Source organism: Stegodyphus dumicola, chromosome X2, assembly GCF_044657685.1.
Source record: "Stegodyphus dumicola isolate Sdum_Otavi_A_Nest chromosome X2, ASM4465768v1".
Classification (NCBI taxonomy): Eukaryota; Metazoa; Arthropoda; class Arachnida; order Araneae; family Eresidae; genus Stegodyphus; species Stegodyphus dumicola.
This window is the reverse complement of record NC_140781.1, coordinates 35,557,291-35,579,133: the sequence shown is the minus strand read 5'-3', so window position 1 is coordinate 35,579,133 and position 21,843 is coordinate 35,557,291. Positions and strand designations below refer to the sequence as shown.

Genomic DNA, 21,843 nt, shown 5'->3' with positions numbered 1-21,843 from the left:
GAAGTTTAAAACGAATCCGATTGTTGAAATTAATATTATTCCTTTTATTTTAAGCTCATATTCTTTTATTTCTTTGTTGTAAAGACATATATACATACATTGAACACAATTTCTGTCTTCGACTCCGTTTCCTGACTAGAAATACTTAAAACAGTAAGAGCAGCAATAATTAGGGCTCCGTTTCCCATTTCTGTGAAAGGGCAAAAACATCTCAATAAAAGCCATCTTCAATAAAAACTCGAATGCATATTTTTATTGATTCGCCGCGTAGTTCAAGTCCAATCCAGAACGCAGACCATATCTCCATTTTTCTGCTTTATTAAAATTCATGGAATTCTTAATGCGTGACGCGGGAATCCGGCGGCGGGAAAATTTCGTTCCGACTGAGGATCAGCATTTTTCTAGGATTGGCGAGCTCCTCAGATTTCAAAATATTTTTGCTATGCGTCTAGAGGGAAGTTAAGATGTGCAAAAACTACCGTTAAACACGAACTTGTTTCGTAGAACTTTTTTTTTAAATTTGCGAATACAAACGTCGATTTTGGCTGCTTACTAAAGGGTATAGTTGTGATATGACACATTCTTGGCATAAAGTATGAGGAATTGGAGAATCCAATATCTCATTTTAAAAGCAACCCGGCGCTTTACAGATTAAAATAAACTACTACCCCTCAAAATTTAAACTATTTATTGTTCAAAACAGGCTTTTTAGGACCTTCAATAATAGAAAGAGCATTTGCTGTAATTTAATTTTTTAAGGTCTATTGTGCTTCGTTTTAAACTATTTTGACCGATTCGAAATGCTAATTCTTGCGCTTAAATGAAAGAATAATTTAACAGCAACAAATTTCGCATTTAAAGTTTGACTTTTTTTTAAATGTATTCACTCGCGATATAGAGCTCTGCACCACTATTAAAACGATTTTTTTTCATGAAGCTGCACCGAATCAGAAATGTTTCGCATATAAAGACTGAGTTTCATGTGTATTACATATTTATGTTATGCCTGTATGGCAATGAAAATATTAAAGCATGAATTTCATATTCAGTTATATAGATAATAAGACAGAAAAATACTATACCATCATATCAGGTAATTCCTTTAACTTTATGACGAATTTTTTTTTATCTCTGAAGAATTTTATTATTTATATTTACGTAAACCTTAATATTTGCATACAGTAATCTAATACAAAGTTCTTTACGATAGGCCCACCAGCGGCCGAGCGGTAAAGTCGCTGAACACTGGTAGTTCGGTCCGAGGTTCGAATCCCGCGAACGGGCTGGCTGCATGGGCGTTTTCGTGGTTTTCCCCATGTGTAACGTGTATACGAGCCAGTTTCCCTTAGAAAGTCCTCCACGAAGGCATCCCTCCTCTTAGGTAGATAGCCCTCGAGGCTTTGCCATACACACAAACAAACACACACTCTTTACGATAGTATTTTGCCTTTAAATAATGCTTCTTTGTTTTGAAACTTGTATGTTTACAACAAAAAATAATTTTATAACGCAAATTCTAGTATCCAATTAAAAAACATGCTATATTTTATAGTTGGAAACGCCGTTTACAACAGAGGTGAAGCTACAGCAGAGTTTTACCAGGAATTTAGAAATGTTATAATCACTGATACCGATTCAAAAATCTCGTCCGAGAATTAGGATTTTGTTTTAATTCGAGAGGTCCATGTTTCGAGTCCCGGCGAAGGCATTGCTCATTTTTCATGTTTCCAGCATAAAAAAAAAAATCCTAATGTCTCTAACAGTTTGTGTCTGAACTAAAAAAGGTGGTGGATGATGATTCTCTACCACCAGAAATCGGTGATTGGGTCCCCTAATCCCTTAGCATGCCTTCGCGGTGTAGTGGTCAACACTCGGTGCGTATTCGAGAGGTTCATGGTTCGAGTCCCGGCGAGGGCATTGCTCATTTTACATCTCTCTTGCTTTCAAAAATACCTAATGTCTCTACAAATTAATTAATTAACAGATCACTGTATGAATAAACTTTCACGTATGTTACTTAAAAATAGTAGCACTTAATTTGAATGACTGGATTCTTTATATTTGTATGTAATCATTTATTGAAAATGTCATATTAATACCATACGTGCCATAAATTTGATTTGAAATGTACAGAAATAAATCTTGCATGTAAATAATATAGACACTGACACATGTTCCTGGTACAAAAAAGAAATTTGAGTAATATTTTAGAAATCTTGATTAGAAGTTTAGTAATGCAATGTTTTAAGATATATATCGAAGATCAATAGTTTATGTTTGCTCATAATAAATAATAGTCTAATGTTTGCTCATAATAAACGTCACTAAATCTTACTTTATGCGTTCCAGATAGAAGTACTTCTTTGTCTGTGATTCTAAAATCAAAGTGCTGAGTTTTTAAGCTTAACCAGCATTTTTCTGGAACTATATGTTTAATTAACTATCTTTTTTTATATTGTAGTGGTTTCGGATATAATTACTTTTAAGTTTTTAGCCAAATGATATTAAAGTAAAACTGACAGCAATATTCTAAAATATTGGTAATAGTAATTTATATTTTAAAATTTTAAGTATTTTAATACGATATTTACGTCTAAGTCTTATAATAGTTTAATTTATTCGTTGAAGGTTAATTTACATTCTCTTCTGTGGACGGTAAAATTTATGCATATAGTAATAAAACTTTAAAATCTATTAATTGATTATAGATGTCTTTCCAATTTCTCAAATAAATTCAGGTATCTTTAAAAATGAGTAGACCTAGTATATTATATTAAAATAATCTATTTTTAGAATATAACTATTCGTTTTACATTGTTAAATAAAATTTAAGGATTTTACTCAAAACAAACTGAAATTCCGAAGTGAAAGGTGAAATGAAATGCTACCTTGTTCATGTTTATCTTCTAATTACGCAAGAAGAAAATAGCTCGTTCTGGAATTCGAAGTTCGTTTTTGATCACATGAAAAAAGCGTACGCGTTTAAAAATTTATTTTCTAACAGGATGATGTATAAATTTTCGTAAAATCTTGATTTCGTAAAGGTAGGTAAGAGTAGACCAAGATAAAGATAAAATTAATTAGTTATTCTCATGAATTTACCTTTTAAACATGGAATATTTATGTTTAAAAAATATCTGTCACTTGCCACTTTTCTAAAGATCCTTAAGACTAATTTTTAGGTTCAAGTATTTTTCTAGATTTTTAAAGACGTATCAGAGAGAGAAGAGGAAATTACTTTGAACTCAGTAATACAGTAAAATATTTTTACACAAATAAAATACTTTTGTAACCCATTCAATTATCATGGAAAACATAATAATTCTAAAATTAAAAAAAAAACAAACAAACCCATAATCATTCTAAAATAAAAAAAAGAAGAAAACATAATTATTCTAAAATAAAAAAAAAGAAAACATAATCATTCTAATAGTTTTTCATGCCTCATATGTATGAAAAAAGAATAAACTATAAAAGAAACAGAATTTAACTCAATTTAATATAGGAGCAATTTGTAATGAAAAACATTTACTTTTTACCAATTGTTCTTGATATACTGATAATATACTATTGCAAAATATTTTTTATTTATTTTTAGTATTCTAAACTTAAATAATTCCTATAATTTCTAAAATGCCAAATTATACATTTTCGATGGTGTATTCTATTATTATTAGTTGTAAAAATGAATGAAGGGAAATAATACGGTAATACATACGAAACGTTTCACAATCACTTAGTTTATCTGTTACTATGTTCCAAAGTATGAATATGAAACGTTACTACTATTTGAAGTAACTAACTGCTATACTATTTTTGTGAATAGTGAACATACAGAACTGATAAGAGTTCATACACATCAGTGCACATATATTATTATGACGAAATTAACTGAAATACGATTCAAAATACACAGATATTGGTTGGATGATTTCAAACGAGAAAATATTTCAAAGAAAAATATGTTAGTGGCACGTATTTCCGTTCTTATATCTGAAGATTCAGTATATTATATCATAAATCTTTTTTTTTTTTTTTTTTTTTTTTTTTTCTTTGTATGGTGGGAAGTCTGAAGTTGACGACTTATTTATTTCGCAAAAATCTTGGAATGAATCCTAGAATGATGTGAAACATAAAATTGCGTTTCGAACCGAACGTTGAGACGCGAAGTGAATTTAAAATTAAGTCTTCAAATAAACACGAAATGTTTTATTTATCACACCCACAATATTTCTTTTTTTACACAAGCTGTCTTCGATATGAATTATTTTTCAAGTCTTGAAGAAACTCGACAGGAATAAACTGTGCTTAAACTTAAAATTCTTAAAAATATAAAAGATATGGTCAAAATCACTAAAACATTTAGTGACTCCAAACAAAAATTTAAGGGACTTCTTTCACTTCGTAGAGTATAGTGAATGCGACAATACTGCACGAATTGAAATAATTTGTATTAATAATTTATGGTAAATATAAATGCATCAAATGTAAATTATCATGTGTTAATTGAGGCAAAAATAATGCAAATTTCTTACCTTCTGTTGAGAGTATATTTTACTATCCTTTCTTTCCCAAATCTTTATTTAATTTTATATCCTAGTAATTTAATATGTAATAATTAAGAAACCTAATCCCCCTAGCTTGTGAAATAGATTTGGAGTATTACTTAAATGTAAACTATCATGTGTCAGTTGGGGCAAAAATAATGCAAATGTCTTACCTTCTGTTAAGAGTATATTTCACTACCTTTTTTCCCAAAATCTTTATTTAATTTCATATTCTAGTAATTTAATATGTAATAGTTAAGAATCTAATCCCTTCAGCTTGTGAAGTAGATTTGGAGTTTTAATGATTCAATAAAAATTCACGTGTACAGATGTTGTATTCAGAATTAGGAATTCAGAAGTTGGGATTAGGAAAATAACTAAACACTTCAACTAAACACGAAATGTTTTATTCATCACACCCACAATATTTCTTTTTTTACGCAAGCTGTCTTCGATATGAATTATTTTTCAAGTCTTGAAGAAAATCGACAAAAATAAACTGTGCTTAAACTTTAGAATTCTTAAAAATATAAAAAATATGGTCAAAATCACTAAAACATTTAGTGACTCCAAACACAAATTTAACTGAATTCTTTCACTTCGTAGAGTATAGTGAATGCGACAATACTGGACGAATTGAAATAATTTGTATTAATAATTTATGGTAAATTTAAATACATAAAATGTAAATTACCATGTGTTAATTGGGGCAAAAATAATGCAAACTTCTTACCTTCTGTTAAGAGTAAACTTTACTAATATTTCTTCTCCAAATCTTTATTTAATTTTATATCCTAGTAATTTAATATGTAATAATTAAGAACCTAATCCCCCTAGCTTGTGAAGTAGATTTGGAATTTTACTGAAGTGTAAACTATCATGTGTCAATTGGGACAAAAATAATGCAAATTTCTTTAAATTGGTGTAATAATTAAGAACCTAATCCCCCTAGCTTGTGAAGTAAATTTGGAGTTTTATTGATTCAATAAAAATTCAAGTCTGCAGATGTTGCATTGAGAATCAGAAATTCAGAAGTTGGGATTAGGAAATTAACACATACCTAAACTAAATCTTTAACAGAATGCAATATCTGACAGTTCTTTTAAATGGCGCTGAAAAATACGTGCCTGCTATCTTCTTTTAGGTTTTCTCATTTCATTTGAGTGTTTTTAATAAAAATGTAAAATAATGTAAAATTCATCAAAGCTTTCAGTTTAAGATCAGTACTCAATAAACTTTAATGCAACATATATTTATCTCTAGTAATAATGAAAATTTCTCAGTACAATTTTATGTTGTTGGCCTTTGTTGTATTCACGGAGGAGTTTATTTTCAACGGAAGGTATAAACGTAGATTTGAATGCCTGTCTTAACGTGTTTAACATTCTTTATCACTTATAACGCCTTTAAAATAAGTTTTGATAGCCTCAGTTTTTTTTACCTCAGTCAGGGTGTCTTATTTAAAGAAACCAGTATTTGATATTTGATATAGTTTATATCTATATTTGATATAGTTTCATACGCCTACTGGTCCTTATCATTTTTGTTTTGTTCACTGATGCGGTAATTTAGAAAAACAACCAATATAGGCAGAGTTATCGCAGTCTTCGTAATATGTGAAGATATTGAACATAAACAACACTTGATGGCGGCGGAGGTTCTTAGAGCACTTCTCATTGCTAGTTCGGGGTATTCGATGTTGCCTGCCTTTTCCTTCATTTACTTCAAGTGCCCCGGGTGACGAGATAACGACTTTCATAACAATATATGAACCATTGTTCAAGTAAATCTAGGACAGTACAGCAGAAAAATATTAATATATAATATGTAATATAAAAGAACATTTTATATATTAGTTAATCTTAAAGTTTTCTTTGAACTTAATTAGAGTACAGAAAAGTGTAGAAAAATTATTATTATCACCAAGGCATCAAGAAACTTAATGGTTTATTCAAACTGATAAATAAACTTTATCACAAATAAATAAGACACAAATAAGAGATAAAGAAACAAATTTTATCACAACCGAATAAGAGTATTTTAGGTTTTATATAGGGAGTAAAAGCAAATTCCTGATACTTCATAGCATTTTACTTTAACCAAGTATGATACACGATTGGTATATAAATTTTGCAAACCGTTTGGAAAATGTTGAGTAAATCTGTTTGTTTTTTAAGAAAGTGACTTTTCGATCATCTTCAGAGTAATAAAAGCTTGAAACAAAACGTTTTCAACAAGCACGAATGTTTACAAGATTTTGCAAAAATTATTCAAAATAGCACACTAGTCATATGCAGCCTATAACGGATAACTTCTTCCTCTGATATCCATCAGAGAAACTCACCAGCTGCCGAAATCGCTGAACGCTGATATCAAAACCCAGCTTCATGGGCATTTTTATGGCTGTTTCATGTGTCACGTGGATACGAGCCAGTTTTCCTAGAAGGCCCACCGCAAAGACATCTCTCTCCTTAACCAGATAGTCTTCTTGTGCATTATCAAAAACGAATATTACAGAACCGTGATAGCTGAGAGACCGCATTTTAACCATCCCGAGGCTTTGTAGTTGATGATTTTATATTATTCGAAACCTGCTTCAGATTATCAAGTAAACCATCAAATAGTCGCTAATAAATAATCAGGAAGGTGTAATCATCTTACGGGTGTTATGATTACCTACTGAGTGTCTAGAGTATGCTTCTTGCAAGTACTACAGCGTGGTGTCGAGGACTAGATTAAGCCAGCCGCAGTATGCAAAATTCAATGTAATTCGCTAGTAGTGATGATTCTTCGGCAAACAATCCGTGTATATTAATGAGACAACAGATACATCTTACAAATTTTTATTACGTAAAGTCCCGAGAAATGTTGTAGCTTAGGGAATACTTCAGACTCTTTGTTCAGCTTCATACCTGCCAGCAGTCAACGTGGGTGCTGTCACGAAGCATATTCTTCGGAAATAAAGGCCAAGATGTCTCTGCACGGTAATATCTCAGACCCATGTAGTGACCGTTTTGGATCTTCTGGAAGACTGATTGGTTCACAATTGCTCTCGATTAGTGCTGATTAACGCCTCATCTGACGTTTATATTTGGGTTCAATGGCATGTACTCCTACGCAGTTTATATTTCGTCAAAAATAATCGCAGTCTTGAAGATTAGCATCCAAACTACTATAAATATGCATTTCAAAATTGCTTCTGCTGTAGAAATGTGAGGCGATGATCGATTATCATTTCTTGCATGCTCTACCCCCCCCCCCCCAAATAGCTAATATTTCGTCTCTTTTCGATGAATGAAGTTCACATTTTAATGATTAAATGATTATCTGGCAAAACTGTAAAAGCAAGGAGTAGAGACCAATGTAAGCGATTGTGATAAATAAATGTGTGTGCCGAAATGGCGCATTAAGATGGTATAGGCCGGCTATTGAGCCGTAGGTAAAGGATTCTGCTAGCGTAGTATGGTTTTCGAGCGGTGTACATAGCTGCTCGAATGCGGACCTTGCCTATATGCCTCTTATATATGAGGCTGTAGACAGAGACGGATCTGCTGCTCAAAGGATGTGCTCGAAAACTGTTATCTGCACTTCCTTCAAGTAGCTGCTCCGGTTTAGATGTAATGCTATAGATAAATTGCATATCAGCGAGCTTAGCGTTTGTGTAGCGATCATACCGCTCGAAATTTGCACCTGAATGACAATTTACAACAGCAGAATGCTTTTAACAGTTTCGCTCTACACTACATCAATACCCAATTTTCGCGCACAATTTTCATTACAAAATCTGGTTATTTCGTTCTTCTATACTATATATTATTCCTAGATATTTTTGAATCATTCCGTATGTCTGTGCGCATATATGCATGTGTATAAATGAACGAATAATTACACATGTGCAACCAAGGAGTTATATGGCTTTTAAAGACAGTAGGCTGGTATATTAATAACAGACACACACAAAAAAACAAATTTTACTAAAAAACATTCTTTAAATGTTTAGATTTGAAAACAAATTCCAGAGTCTTAAAGCCCCCTTATTAACTGTCGTAGGGAAAACGAACTAAAAACGCATCGAGAAAAGAAGAAGATAATCAAAATTTTAAAAAAAAGGTAAATTTTATTAAACAAAGTTCCAAAAAAGACGTAAGTGAATGAAAATTTTTTCTCCTGACCCATCTTCCAATTAAAAATAAAATAAGTATTTTAATATTTGTTTATTTATAAAAGTTTTGCTTTTGATATCAACATTTTAGAAGCTTTTAATAGTTAAATTGTGTTTAATGTATAGTTTAATTTAATTTCAAATATAGCGTGATTTGTTTTCAGTTACTTTTATGTGATTTTGTTCAGTTTTCTTAAACAGCTTTACATAACTCGTTATTTTGAGGTTTTCCTCTAATTTTTGGGTTTCCTTCTCTCTGAGATGATTATTAATGCAGCCTTAAGGTGTATATCATCTCGATGACTTTACATTAAGAATGATTATAGGAATTCTGAACCAAGTTCTCAGAAGCAACGAAGTTTAGTTGAATTTGGAATCGCATGAAGAGTTTCCTTCCAGCTTTAGGCTGCGTTTCAAACAATTCAGAGGTGTTCTAGATGCATTTCAGTAGTCGTCTCGTTTCTATGACTATACAAAAATATTTTTATTTAGTAGCAATAGCTAAATACAATCAACGCTAGACGACAAGGCATGAAAGAATTTCATATTACCCCATCAAATGCCGTTTCAAATACTACTTAGAATTATATGTTCGAAGAACAACCATTTGTGTATCACGATATAAGAGAGCACCGTAGAAGGTGATTACAGTGGTATTATATTCATTGAAACTGGAGGTTTCTACAATGGGTCAATATCTTACTTTTTGATGATAAGTGCTTAAGTTTGCAATCGGTTTCCAGACATCAGTTCATCTGGCGAGAAAGAAGTTTACTATTGGCAGGGGAAAGTGTACAAGGAAAAAAAGATATACTTTTTTGTGCACTTTCCTGAAATTATGGTGATACTGTCTAATGATGTGGGTAGGAACGTGTCTGATGAAGGTATTGAACTACGGCGGCAATGGTAACATGACGGACTACCGCTATTATAAAGAAGCTATCGAAAGTTATATTCGCTTGTTCTGTGGCGCTGCTGGATAATGTTTAATGATTCAGAGCATTACGCAAAGTTAATGCCAAGTTTCAAGATCTCACACCTTTTTATGCTAGAGCGGTAAACCTGAAGAGGAAGAAAATCTGTTAAATAAACTGGTTGCATGATTCCCAAATAGTTGACAAATTACGGGAAAACTAAATTTAGTTTGAAGTTCTTTGCCAGAAAACATATATAGCATAGTCACTGCTCTAAAGGTGGAATGAAATAATCCGCAGCAGGCTTCCTAAATCTCTAGGCGATAAGAGTGCACGACACTGTGATTGCTGAATCGCACCTCGAGACAGGTATATTTTCTAATAAGAAATCAAATTGCATGGGCATAGATAAATGTTGTATATTCATTCTTAATTTGTGTCCAATTGTAATTCGTAAATTCTCTGCAAAAAAATTTTCTACTAGTAATGTGATTTCATTTCTAACAGAACTATGATTGTTATCTTGCATTAGATGCCGAGAAGTAAACATTTTGCCATATTTATTGGTATTCTGCGCAGTTTTCTCTATTAAAGTAGAAATGTGATTTCTCCTCAAACAATGGCTGCAGTGCCCGTGTTCATTAAAATAGTATCTATAGTAAAATTCTTGCTTGTCGTTTTATTTATATTTTCACGCCTGTCTGCATTATCTGTCTTTTTTACTAATATGTAACTGTATTGTTTACATATTTATGTACTTTAATGAAATTATCATGGGCATTGGATTATTTAATTAAGAAAAGTACACGAGAAGCATCTGCCTAGCTCAATCTCAGTTTTAAATGAATGTTTTTTGGCTATACAAACCAAACGAAATATGTATTGGAACTTTACAAAACAAATACATTTGATGCTTAACAACAAATGCTTAAACAAAGCAGTGTAACATTGCAATACTTTGTAGTTTAATTGATAGGGACGGAAAACATTAGCATCGTTGGTCTCAGAAAACAATCTTCAAATACCAGTGCCCTTAAACATAAAAGCCAGCAGATGAAAGTATGCTTATATGAGAAATGCATACGATTAATCTTTCTGAAATCATACTCCATTAAATAGATTGAGAAACATTTCTCCTATTAATAATAATTTCAAAAACTTAAATTTTCTTCATATCTTTTAGAAGAGAGTTATCGTAATCTCAAATATGTTTATTTTTCCAAATAACTTGCAATATCTAAAGTTTCCATACTGAAAATAATTTGATTTCAATACGAAAGCTATCAAAAGATTTTAAATCCACTTTATGAAATTTGAGCTCCTGCCGAGCATTATTTGAAAAGATACAGAAAAATATAAAAATAGAAGCATTCGAGAAGTTATCTCATATTATGGAAGCGGAACAAATTGAAAAGACTCTGAGAGGGTTTAAATGACAAGTTTTCGAGAAAAATTCTTTTTAACATTTTCTAAAGTTATACCTTCTGAAACTGAGAATTTTATTTAATAACTGCGTTTTTTTTAGCTTATTTATTCTTCAGTGGATTCATCTTCAGATTTACGTCATTTTCAAATGATCGTTTGCTGGTAGTTCAAGGCCCTAAAGAAAGATGATTGTGAATTGACTTAATAATGCATTCAATAAATTTTAAAACATTATTAATCGCTCTCGTGATTTCCTGGAATTCTTAAAGGCATAGGTATTTTTAGCATAAAAATGTATTTAAACATAATTGAATTATTTCTATTATGTACCGTTACAAAGCTCACGTTTTTATTAATTTTTCTAAATTGAAAATTATATTTTTTTCTAATATATAACTATGAACAATGTTTACATCTGTAGATCGTTGACTGAAAATATTTTTATTTAACTTCATTTCCCGCTGATATGTAATAATATTTAATTTAAATATTTTATTTCCATCATTTTACAGTTTTAACGCTTAGGTATTTCACAGATTGTTTCCTTTTTTTTAAGTTCAAAAACGTTTAGATGTATATTACTTCATTAGAACAACTCAATAATGATACTGAAGTGTATGAGTAACCCGTTTCTAATCATTAAGTATTCAGAAGTTTCCTGCAGCTGAAAACACACATTTATTTAAGCTTGTTTGAAGATAAAACGTTACTTATATTATAATTTTATAATGTAATTGTAATCAGATTGATGTACATATAGTTGAATATTTTAACAATCTCCCATGATTGCTTAATATTTATGTGGGAAAATGATGAAATTGAATTTATCATATTTGAGTATTTTCGAGTATAACTACATTTTAAATATTTGTTTTTTGAAAACATTTCATTGGTGAGTATATGCAAAACAGCAGTTAACTTTCTGAAGTAAACCTTTCAAGCGTTTTGAAACATGATTTTAAAAACTGCTGATATTGAGGTTTTCCAAAATAAGATTAACTTTTCAAAGGAAAGGTTGAAAGTCATGTTTTAACATAAATAAATATAATTTTATATTTAACCCTTCTGGTGTTACACACTCTAAAATATACTATGTATATCTTGCAGGGAAATTTGTCAATTGAGAAATTTGTCAGCTGTCAAATAAGACGAGGGTCAATTTCGACCATACAAGGCGGCTTTACGCCTATTAAAAGCAGAATTAATAATGTAGTCGATGACACTTTGAGAGATTCATCTCTGTTCTCCAACAAGGACATTTTGCAATTGCAGGTGCTCGACAGAGGTCGTGATCTAGCAGCAACGTGTTTTCGTAATGGGCTCAAAGCATCTTCTATTAAATTCAAAATATGGGAACTTTCCCGCACCACTCCATGCATTCTGTTGTTTGCATCTGGTTCACAACTGAAGAGTTCGGATGTTATCATGCATGTAAAGTACTAAATCGATGGTCGCAGCTATATTAGACATGAACAAGATTCTAAAAATTTCATCTGCATGCCTTTCAGCAGCCAAACGCCTATTGTAAATGACGTCTACATAAACTTATTCCATCCAAAGGAAGCCCTCTGTCTCCAGTAAAATGTTATCCTTCTTTGACATATGCTGAACGGTAATGGGTGCCATGATCTCACCAGTGCAGAAGTGGTCGACTACCTGTTTCTTGGATAAATTTGGGTTCTACAGAGAGAAGAACTTTAAGAGCACATTTACGAGCCATATGGATAAACTCTACTTGCGTAAATGCCTCTGCAAATTATTTGTGTAGTTTCTCTTCTTTCAGTTGTATTAAAGTTAGAAACTGATGAGGCTGCATTTCGTAGTTAGGGTGTAGAGTCATTAGTTTTATTTATTTTTTTGTAGGCGGAGAGATGAAAAATTAACAACGCCTTCGCCGGGAATCGAACCACGGACCTCTGGAATACCGGCCCAGCGTGCTACCGGTACACCACGAAGGACGCTAGGGAAGTGGGAGAAATACCTTATAAGGGAATGGTTAACGAATATAAATTGATGCAATGAGTCACGCAGTTTTGTAGATATGAGACTTTCGCCTATTCTTAAAGCTTAATTTTGGTTGACTAAATAGACTTTGATCCGTTCATGTTCTTGGAGACGACAACAGCGACATGTAACAGATATTTTGGTACGTTAAAAATATGTTTCTTAGAGGTAATTTCAGATGACATTCACGACACAATTTTAGGTTTAATAAGACGAGGAGCCACCGTATTTTGGTAAGACTGAGCGTAATTATCTTAATAGTGCATTCTCAAATCATTGGATTTTGCTTGTTTTTAAGTTCACAAAACCTGGTACCTGACACCTCCAAACTTTAAATGATTTCCTTGATTGTTTTATTAGATATTGCAGCAATGGCTGTCTGGAATTTCGCATTTTAAATGTTATGAATACAATTACACCTCCCCTGGTGGAAAAGGTTCCTAGGTTAATCTAAGAGACATGCATATTTGTGTTTGAAGGAGAGTATAGTGAGATGTACTAAATGTACCTGGGATATATGCATTAAATTCCTCTCACATTTTACACTCGTGCTAAAATATAAGCAACAAACTCTAAAAGAATAGGCACAACTGTAAAACGGGAAATTAAAACATAAAATTTATATATGAGTTAGAGGATGCATCGCCAAATGCAAATACGCAAACAAAATTAGCGTAAAACGTAATCCCGTAATCACACATAACGCTTTAAATAGGGACATGCCAGACCTATGAGTCTTCTCTCATGCAGAGTTAGTTCCATGTAATCCGAGATAGCCAAAGCGGAGAGTATGAGCCGAAGCCACCAAATCCGCAATGAAATGCGTTGTAGGGCTGTCAGGATATTATTCAAACTGGTGCAAGGCAATCCGCTGTTGTCAAATAGCTGAATGTGCATCGTAGTGTCATCAACGCACTGTAGAATCGTTACCAAGAGGATCGAAATCGCTGTAGAAAACGTGGATCTGGAAGTCTGGACCACAATTGCAGACGATTGCTTCTGTTACAATGTGCAAGACGCCAAAGATCACTAACAGCACAACAGCTAGCGTTGCAACTCTCTGCTGCAGGACGGCCCATTTTCGCGCAAAATGCGTTGTGTCGCCTGCATGAAGGTGGACTGTATGCCCTAAGAGCTATAATTTGTGTTACTTTATCACCATCAAACGTCAAAGTGTGTTTGAATTTGGCCCGTAAACATCACAGTTGGATACCAGTGTAGTGAATCCATGTACTCTTTACAGATGAGTCTCGATTTAATATCCAGGATGATTCCCGAAGGCCAATGGTATAGGGAGATTCAGGGAAATGCTTTCTGGCTCCAAACATTGTCGAAAGAGACCATTACAGAGGAAAACGCTTACTTGTATGGGCTGAGATAGCAACAAAATACCGCACTGATCTTTGCGACATTCCTGGTTCATCACAGCCATCCGATATCGTAAGGAAATCCTAGACTCTCTTGTGCGTCTTATATGTCTCCTGTGCGTCTACAATGGTACCGACGCAATATTTATGGACGATAACGCCCGAGCGGATAGAACTCGAGTGGTGCGGAGGTATCTAGAGAGGGAAAGGAATCCCTATCTGCCGAGGTCTGCTGGATCCCTGGACCTCAGTCCAATAGACCATGTGTGGGACATGTTGGGATGACGAATAGAAGGTAGTAGTGTGCCGCCAGCCACCGTCAAAGAGCTCCGATATGCATTACTACAGGAATAGGCGCTGCAGCTATAGCAAGCGATCAATGACACTGTTGGCCAGCTTGCCTCACCGTCGTCAAGCATGCATTTCAGCTAGAGGGTATCATACCCGTTATTAGCGTGATGTTTCCATTGTACGTTCTTCCAATAATCTATTTGGTCTTTCGCTTGGGATGGTCGTAATATATGTGTTTTTGTTTGCGTTTGTTTTATTGTTTGCTCTGTGGTCTAATAATGCCACACCAACCTCTTGGATCAATTTCAGATATAACCATTAAATAGTGTTCGTTTGATTCCTTGTTTTTGTCTTTGTTGCTTATTTTTTAAACAGGAGCGTATTTCTATCAGTAAATTCTTTCTTTCAAAACATATTTTAGAATTTTTGAAACATCCTGTATTTTTTTTCTTTCTTAGTTTAAAAGTTGGTGTAAGCAAAATTGTTTCGCTCTTTTCCTCCTAGTTTTCACTGAAAATCAAACTTTTCGAATATGTCAAGTTTATGTAAAAATTTGATTTTAAATGGGACTGTGATAAAAAGGTTAAAGTAAGAAAAACATTATTTTGAAACTTGTAAGCTGAAATTTAAATGCCGACAATATAATAAGTGCAATAATTGCAGTTTGTCTGTTAAAATAGACCCATCATTGTAAAAATATATGTAAGTAACATTAAGAAAAGATAGCAAAATATCTATTTGATGAATTGTCTACTAAATCTGACAAAGTGGGCTTTCATATGTATAATACAATTATCAGTTTGAAAATGCCTCTAACTGTAAATTTTGACTAAGGGTGCGTTAAAATAAAATTAAAAAAAAAAAAAAACTGAGAAAGTTTCTTCGAAGCAACATCGAAATTTCAGACAATTGAAATGTACTGAGAAGTCTTCAAATATTTTTGAAGATTAATTTCCCAACTTTTTTCTCGATGAGTCAATTAAAGCAGAAATAACCCGAATTAAAGCTTAAAAGTGGAAGCTACTTGCTTTAAAATCACACACTGAAGTAAACAACGGTTTAAATATTCTCTTAAGTGGTAGACTAATAAAATAATCTTGAAGGGATATTTTTGAAAAGATAACAGTAAATAGAATCTAATGTATGTCATATTTAGTTAATTTTAATTGTATTTTTATGTTCTTGATTATGTGCGTTGATCTTAAGAATTCAAAATCTCACAAAACTGGCAAAATTATGATGCATATCCATCTTCTCCAAATTTCTATAATATTTTCATTGCATTGCAATTTTTGAAGTCATAACAATTACTAGCTTTGCCAGTTAGTAACTTGTACGGTGTTAACCTTATCAACTTCAGAGCCTGAAATTCATAGCAACTAAAATAATAGTCACTCATTTATACTTAATGGAAAAGAATTCTATTGTTTCGAGTTAAAAATTTCTTTTCTCGCGAGAAGGTCTGAGCAGGAGAAGGAATATAAGGTTTTTTGAGGAGAGTTAAAAAAGAAAATTGCAAAACGAGGAAAGAAATTTACTTTCTAAATCTATATTGTAAACAGGCAGTGTACTGATTTTTAGCTATGTCGACTTTACGAAAATTTCAGGTAATCTGGCAAAATCAGGATACGAAAGTTAACGTATAAAATATATCCGTATCGTTTTCTTTTCAACCTGTTTAGAATGTATTTAGCCTTGAATATCCTTAGTTAAATTTCCTACACGTGAAAAAAGGCAAATTTCATTTACCTTCATTGAATGCTTTAGTGATTAAAATAGATCTATTATCTAGCATTAAAGTTAATATTAATGCTAAAAGTGATTAAATAGATATATTATCTAGCTTAAAGCAGTGTTATATTACTTATATTATAATAGTAATATATAAAGTAAATGCAGCTTGAATGTTTAGAACCTCTTAATGTTAGAGTACGTTTGAGTAACAATTTATGCCATTTGTTTCCATTTTCTGATGAATGGTGTCAATGGAATGTGTGATAAAAATGAAAAATTCAATCAATTTGAGACTGTTTGAAAATAGTTTTATCCATCACTGCTTTCTGTAACAAAATGGAAATTAAAATGTTAAAACGTTTTGGTGAATTAACATCGGTTTCTTCCAGATGATAAGTTTACTAAAGTCTAGCCTCAGGTCTACTAACAAAAGACTGGCACTTTGTCCCATATTCAGCGTGATGCAAAATACGTAAATTGAAGTTGAGAACAATAGCTAGACGAAAGAATTATATCTCGTTGTATTGAGAGAATGAATGGCCAGGAGAAAGTCATTACACGTAAATCGTCGTATTAAGCTCATATAGTAACTGCCAAATAATATACATTCTGCAGAATATATTGAGAGACTCCTAGGCTCTATTATCATTGCTGATAATCTCTCGTCGGTTCCTTGGGGCAGTGCTTTTGCTAACGACATGAAATAAAATGTCAATCGCATGTAAATATTGCATCCAATAAACTATGAAGCAAGTCAATTATTTTTCGAAATCTTAGTAAATTGTTTGTAGTTGTATTTTAACCTAAAGACAGCCAATGTAGATTTTGTCATCTCTTAATTTACCACAAAATAAATGCGCAAAATTAATGGCTTTAAGTTGGAATGGCTTTATAAAAATTTAAATTTTTTCCAAACGATTTCGATAACTCTCAAAAGAGAATCAGCTCATAACACTAAAATTTCCCCAAACGCGAATTTATCTTGCTCATTTTATTAATTCAAAAGGTTTCATTAATATCACATACATGTACATTGCTAACAGAAACTTGTCGAAGCAAAATGCAATGTTCCTGAGACGAACGTTTAAGGTGTGTGTGTGTAATTATGGCAAAGCCTCGAGGGCTATCTCGCCTAAGAGGAGGGATGCCTTCGTGGAGGACTTTCTAAGGGAAACTGGCTCGTATACACGTTACACATGGGGAAAACCACGAAAACGCCCATGCAGCCAGCCCGTTCGCGGGATTCGAACCTCGGACCGAACTACCAGTGTTCAGCGACTTTACCGCTCGGCCGCTGGTGGGCCCCCGAACGTTTAAGGACCTCCAAATGTTTAATTCGTCTGTGCAAGTAAAAACCTGGAAGGAAATCGAATATCAAAAACGTTTCTAAAATACCATTAATAAGCATCTTTCAACAAAAATGCTCTAATTTAATCAATTACTAATCAGAAATTTGTTAAAACGCTACGCTTCAGTTATTAGTTAAAGTAGAAAACTGCTGAGTAGTATAGACAAGAAATTTAGTATTTATGCTTAGAATTGTATTAATTTTGTATAAGCTAAATATTCTTACTATTAACTGTTTTTAAGGTTTAATAAAGTACTCACCTTAAGTAACGTAATATTTGTGTTTTCCAAGATGTTTTGAAAGAAATTATTTTCATTCCATATTATTCATTTATTAAATGAAATGCTATTTCTAATCAGGATTTAACGTATTGTGGTTAAAAGAATTATCCTTAACTTAAAAGGTTGCATATTAAGCTGATGATTTTGTAGTGATTGATTTTTACGTGAATGTTTCGAATTTTGTAGAACATTAATTCGGTGCATTGCTATTCAGTCTATTAAATTCGATAAACATAGTATTTTAACATTAGATGCTTTCTTGGAGCTAACTAAGTGTATATTTCAGGAGGTATTCATTGCGGAAATCTGGCCAGATCATCTGCTGTTCTCTCAGGTGAGTACTCTATGACTATACACATCCTTTTCTAGATGCATGGAATGTATTCGTACTTAGTGGATTATGATTACTCAGTTCAATAAAATGAGTAAATACGATGATCCTCAGTCTCTTGTCAAAATCATGTACTTCTTCCAAACGTCTTTTTTATTTTATATTTACAATGTCTAATTTAATATAACTTAAATGAGAATTTACCACTCCATTTTTAATTATTAATTACCTCGTTTTTAACTTAAAAGAGCGTAATGCTAAAATATTCTGTCGAATATTTTATGAAAATATAATTATTAAGGCTTTTTCCGAGACTTATGAACGTATTTAAAAATTTCAGTTTTATACATTTGTTTCTACTGAATGATTTTGTGACGATTATCGTTATTTAAATGCTTTGCATTAACTTGCAAAGGAGTCTCGATATGAATTACTTTTTAAATGGTTTTATTTCGTCTTTATTTTCTAGTAAAGAAAATCAATTTGAACCTTTAAATTGGAAACAATGCGAAAGTAGTATAGAAATAGTATTTTTGTTGATTTCCCCAGTTAAGATCAATATGAAAGCTTCCTACAGTATAAAGAGATTAATTTCTTCTCGTAAATTTCTTAAATATTGCTACTTAGTATATATCAGTATATTACCGAATGAAAATGAAAATATCAGATATATTTTAATGGAAAAGTGACGTCAGTAGGATTCGGAGAATATTTCCTTCCCGGAATAAAAAGGATTAAAGAGTTTGCTTCAAATAAAAGAGAATTCTCTGAAAATAGAATCTATGCACATTAACTTTATGATAGAAAAGAAAAAGCTAAACTTAATAATCGCTTTACTAAAAATTTAATTCATTTATTTTTTCGATAAAATATAGGTTTTCCAGGAATGAAACTTCATTCTTTATTTAGTGCAACTATTTTAGGAATGTTTACTCAATGGAAAATAGGATTTATGTTTTATTACTTCTAAATTATATCTGCATGTATCAAATAGAAGCGAAACGTAAAATTAGCAAAGCAACAACCTTGCGTTTGGCATGGATTTAGTCAAGAACTCATTCGATTTAGAGAGAAAATGATTACAAGTCCCTCTTCACCTGAAGCAAAGAAATCTGCAAGATTTTATTGCTTTGTTAAGGGGAGTTGGAACCCCAAAATCTTCAAAAAATTGTGATTTGGGATTTTAGCATTTTCAAATTACTACACTTTTATCTTTCTAAAAATACCATTCTTTAATCTCTATGAAAATTAGAACTGTAAAATAATCTAGTTTTAATTTGTCATCTACTGCTTTAATCAATGAGGAATTTTACATAAAAACGCGTTTTTCTCCAAACGTGATTTTTTCATACTCAATGTACCTTTTCTCAGGAACTACTGCTCACAGGTATCTAAACTTTTTATGGCTTATTTATTAGGCTCCCTAATATTTACTGAAATGAGCATTTTATAATAAACTCAGAAAAAAATATTAATTTTTTTGTGTGAGAAAAGTGCTAAATTTTACTATGCCTAACAAAATATCCTGTAATTTCCTCTAAAATTCAAAATGTTTCAAAAGCTCATTTCAGTATAATCAGATAGGTATACTTTAATTACAGAAAAAATGTCAAGCTTGTATCTACAGCAGATGTACATAAAGTGTGTAAAAGGTACATCGAAAATGGCCAATTTAACATTGTCGGTATAGGGGTTTCTGATACCCCTTAATCTAAGTATGTATCAAAAGTGCCTCTGATGTACAATAATCCCAATAATATGTTTTAAAATATGTTTATAATATTAGAAACAAAATCATAATAGAAAACTGCTTGTCAAGAATAAGTTTATATTTAATAGAAATATAATATCTCCAAGTATCAATTTATTTGACAGAGAAAAAAGAAATTAGAAGACGATAATGAAGCTTTTGCGTGCAAATATAAATTAATCAAAATGCATATACACAGAGCAGCATCTGAATAAATGTTTGGACGTAAATGTTTCGACAAAAATGACCAGCATTTGATAACAGAGACATACATATATGCTGAGTGTTTCGAAACGATCGTATTACTGTATTTCTATATGGTTGGGAGTAGATCAATAGTTTTTAGTTTCAGAAACAAAACATACAAGGTAGGCTTTCATTTGCAGATATATTTCTTTTATAGAAATGTTGTCATTTTATAATAAGATTCCCGGCGAAGGCGTTTGCTATTTTTCATCTTTTCTACCTAAAAAAAAATCCTAATGACTCTACAAACGTATATCGTATATCTATTTAGAAATGTTTGCATAGGATATCCCTTCCTTGATATTTAAGTAATGATTTCTCGGGTAATTTTGATTCTGTGAAGCTGAATCAATTTTTGTTTCAATGATTCGGTTATAGTAAAACACTTTTCGCACAGTGTTCTGTTTTTGTACAGGGCCGATGCAAAACCTTAAACTTTATGTATTTTAAGTGAAGTGTATTCCATGAGAAAAATTGTAGTTATCTTTCTGCCTATCATATTTGATTTATTTCTTAAACTAGAAACAATAAGTTTATGGTCTTAGTCTTTTCTGTCATTTTGATACACCCTGCATACAACTATTTTAACCGATTTCAGTTTGGATCCTTTACCAGAATCAAATGAATTTGGCAGGTGTAGTCGTATTACACGTACACCTAAGATCAATCAGCATCAAATGAAATATGGTAACTTGAAAACAAAAAACTTGGAAAGTACTTAATTTAATTAGAATACTCATTTGCTGTTTCCGGGAGTACAATAATAATTTCTTATTACAAATACGGAAGAGGAATTTAACATGAAATAAAACATCGAACCTTATATGTTAAAAGTAACAGGAAAAGTTTTAAATAAAATACTTTCGGGAAATTGAAACGGATGTACTGTTAAGATAATCTCGCAATTTTAAGAGTATGAATCATCATTGGGCTGCTGCTTATATTTATGTAGGTAGACTATGATACTACTAGCCAAAGTTGTAAAACTCATGCATATTTTATCCGTCAAAAAATAATACGTGCTTACCAGAGCTATGCATCATCCATTCTCAAAAGAAAACAAAAAGGAAAGAATTGGTTTTTAGCAAAAGCATTGAATTATTGAAAGGCAATACGCATAGAAAAAAATTAAAACTTTATTAAAATAACAATCAAATAAAAATACTATGCTACATTTATAATAATCAAATAATACACGCAGGAACAGGTACAAACAAAAATATACATAAAAATAAAACGTATTAAACATTCGAATTACTATGACATCTAAATACATAGCAAGCTAACATCATCGCAGCTGGAGGTCGACTGAAGATTGTTCCTCTCCGCCACTAGATGGCGTTCAAATAAAAATAGTTCAATTACGGTTAAATAGTTCTGTTACATATTTTAATTTTTTTAATTAAAGCTTTGCTTTCGTGTTAAAGAAAGAATGTCTAGTTT

At 31.9% G+C, this 21,843-nt stretch overlaps 1 protein-coding gene across 2 annotated transcripts in view; it reads left to right on the top strand.

Annotated features, from left to right (window-relative positions):
• GluClalpha (glycine receptor alpha 1) overlaps nt 1-21,843 on the top strand; it is a 704,157-nt gene that overhangs the window by 9,205 nt on the left and 673,109 nt on the right. For both annotated transcript variants that reach the window (XM_085809817.1, XM_085809816.1), the window contains exon 2: nt 18,360-18,407. The gene's annotated coding sequence lies outside the window, so the exon portion shown is untranslated. The remainder of the gene's footprint in view (nt 1-18,359; nt 18,408-21,843) is intronic.